We start from the raw sequence: 3186 nt of genomic DNA, 5'->3' as shown, positions 1-3186 counted from the left end.
GTTCAAAATGGAAGTATTCAGGGCTTTAGATTGTGAATTTTGAATCTTTTAAGGATGATAAAAAGATCTTTCGGTACTGTTCTTTATAGCCAAATTCTTCAGATTAGATTGATGTTATTTATACTTCAGTGACTTGATGTGAGAATTCGTGTGCTTTGTATTGCCAATGTGCTATTAGTAATGTCTTTGATTGTGTTTGCAATGCCTTTTTCATGTGGAGGTTCAAACCATTTATGCAAAAAGAACCTGCGGGGCTTGAAGGCCATTCGCTTGATTGATCATAAAGGACTAAGAGGCATTGGGAGAGGAACAATAACTTACTGCTTGTGTTATAGTAGTAAGAATTCATATTGCACTAGGAATTTAAAAAATACAATATCTATCATGTCTATTGTAATATATAATGTGCAACTCAGGTTTTTCACTCTACCATACTGCACTGGTGATTTGGCTGAATGAAGTCCTGTTTAATTCATTTGAGTCAATCCATTGGTTTCCAGATGGGAGCATCCAAGCTTGTACAAACCCTCTTGTCTCAAGCACATGGAGGAGGTACTACTTAGTTGGAACCAAATCTATTTCTCATTAAGGATCAGCTGTAATATAGGTTTCCCCAATGGATACATTGATTTCTCATTAAGAAGACAATTCAAATCGGATAATACAGTTACGTAAGCTATTTCAGTGCAAGTAGATTTATATGCATTCTATTTCTCTTTATAAGTTATTGTGCATGTTTTCTTAAGTTATTTGATTGTACTTATGATATTAAATTATAATTTTTTTAGGGAGAGTCTGAAGCTCATTCATCATTAGAAATTCTCTTTCACAAAAATATGGCTTTTAGCTACTCAATTTGAGATCCGGCAGTTGAATCTCAAGGCTGCACTACAGATCCTACGCAATGCAATTGGAAAAACTCCTAAAGATAAGGTAATTTACTGGTTGAGTTTAAGTATGTACTATATCATATTTTTCTGGAATGGAAGATTGCACCACCAAAATTAGTTTTGAGGGAGTTCTAAAGTGTCTAGATTAGATTATGAGAATGTATTATCATAGTGACGAAATAAAAATTCCTTCAAACCTTTGGGGCACAAGCAACAAAAACTATTGGAGGCATGTCGTGTCATAAATTTTGGAAAATTGTCCTTTTCCCTTTTTATCAACGTAAATCTAAAATTTACTCTGTATCGGTTGCCAATTATGATCTGCATCATGGTTGTTGTTGTTTACTCTATATGGGTGTATTAATCTAGTTAATATGTATACTTTGCATTTTATGGCCAGCCAAAGGTTATTCCATCTACAAAAAAGACCCCCCTTTGAATGTCATACCTTCCCTACCAGAGAATGAGTTCAAGAAGTTTAATACAATGTTTGAATTTTCTGCCTCTTGATGTCAATTTTATTACGAATCATGCTTCAGAATTTTCTGTGTCTTGGTTCAAGCTTGCCAAACAGTGTAAGATAAGTTTTGGTGGTATTCCACTTGAATGGAACACATAATAGTCCTAATATCAGTTATTTTTTCTGTTGTGGTATTAGGCAAGATAGTGGTGTCCTTGGCCATTACTGAGGCAGCTTATATGCCCATGTTGCACTCTCGCATTTTTACCGAGACTGAAAAGTACTGTGACCAGGAATTTACCACTTGCAAGGTATTTAAAACTAATATTTTATCAATTTACCTTCGTAAATTTATACTCTTTTTTTTTTTTTTTAAATTAATTGCAGGAGGATCAGCCATTGTTTGTCCAATTTTGTGCAAATGATCCAGACATTTGTTAGAGGCTGCAAAGAGAGTGGAACCTTTTTGTGACTATGTTGACATCAATTTGGGGTAATAATTTCTTTTTTGTCTTTTTCACTATTAGTGCCGTTATATAAGGTTGTTGTGAATTATACATCTTTTGCTGCATTGAGATTTATCTTTGTTCTGGTTCGCTAGTAGATTTACTTGTGTTTCATCTGCAAAGGTTGTATTCCAATTTCTCTCTTAATGTGTTTTTTCCCGAACTTCTTTATTAGTGTGTTTCATACAAAAATACCTGCACATGCTACATGTTGTTCTCCCTTTTGAAAGCTTCCGTGAAATATTGTTCCAACTGAATTTGTTTCCTCATTGTACTAAGTGATATTAATAAGAAAGTGGAACCAATATGTTGTCACCTAATAGACAATGATTAAATTTCATAACCTAAACTTGCATTTTACAGATTTTTGATTTATAGAAATAACTCAAGGAAAACTTTGAGCTCTTGCTATTTGAAAGAATATAGCTTTCGTCTCCACTTTTCAAATTTTATGCACTTGATCTATAATAATTTTCTTGGTAGTGTGAGAATATAGTTAATGGGTTAGCCTAAAAGCTACTATGGATCAGTTCATTATTGCTTTTATCATTACAAATTTTAGTTGCTCTGTTGAGTTGTATCACCTCACAATCAGCCCAATCTAGTAGTGATCACTAAGGTATGAAGATCATCTCAAGCTAGTCATTGTTTTAGTACTATTGGATAAATTTGGAATGACTTGTTGAGCTGTTGGTACTAGTTTGCTATGTGATATTCTGTTCCTTTAGTCTGATTGTGAAATTTTCATTTTTGTTTTTTTCAGGTGGCTTTGCTGTTAATTTGGGTTGCTGATATAATGAAACATGTGAAGAATTTAGAATTTGGGAAGGGACATGTATATAAAGCTGTGCATGTAATCGATTTTTATTTCCTTTCATCAACTTTGGCCTTATATAGGATGTATTAGGATTTGTTCTGTTCACCTACTACCATAATAGATTGTGCAAAGAACCTTGTTTTTACAATTTAAAACTCTTGCCCCTATTGACTATTGAATTAGATCATATAAATATTGATCGGGTTAATTTGACTTTTGGTATCATATAAATTCATACAATTATGAATTTTTGTGTATGTGTATGTATATATATATATATGTTTGTGCATGATTGTGGGTTTTTTTTTTTTTTTATTAAATAAAATAAAATTTTGTTTTGAGGGTCAAGAGACCCCTTAAATAACCTTATTTATCAAGGGTTGTAGATATAATTTTTTTAAACCTTGGTAAAAGGTTATTTAAGGGTCTCTTGACCCTCAAAATAAGATTAGAGCACTTATTTTAAGGGTCACGAAGGCCGTTAAAATTTCTTTTTCGACGGTATATATTTCG

At 32.7% G+C, this 3186-nt stretch overlaps 1 long non-coding RNA gene across 1 annotated transcript; it reads left to right on the top strand.

Annotated features, from left to right (window-relative positions):
* The first annotated feature begins 1579 nt into the window (after nucleotides 1–1579).
* LOC115977580 lies at nucleotides 1580–2886 on the top strand. Its single transcript, XR_004088579.1, has 3 exons — nucleotides 1580–1661; nucleotides 1738–1843; nucleotides 2620–2886. It is a non-coding gene; the product is annotated as an uncharacterized LOC115977580 (long non-coding RNA).
* Nucleotides 2887–3186: the final 300 nt, after the last annotated feature.

The sequence above is a fragment of the Quercus lobata genome, chromosome 2, assembly GCF_001633185.2.
Source record: "Quercus lobata isolate SW786 chromosome 2, ValleyOak3.0 Primary Assembly, whole genome shotgun sequence".
Classification (NCBI taxonomy): Eukaryota; Viridiplantae; Streptophyta; class Magnoliopsida; order Fagales; family Fagaceae; genus Quercus; species Quercus lobata.
This window is presented reverse-complemented; position numbering and strand designations above follow the sequence as displayed.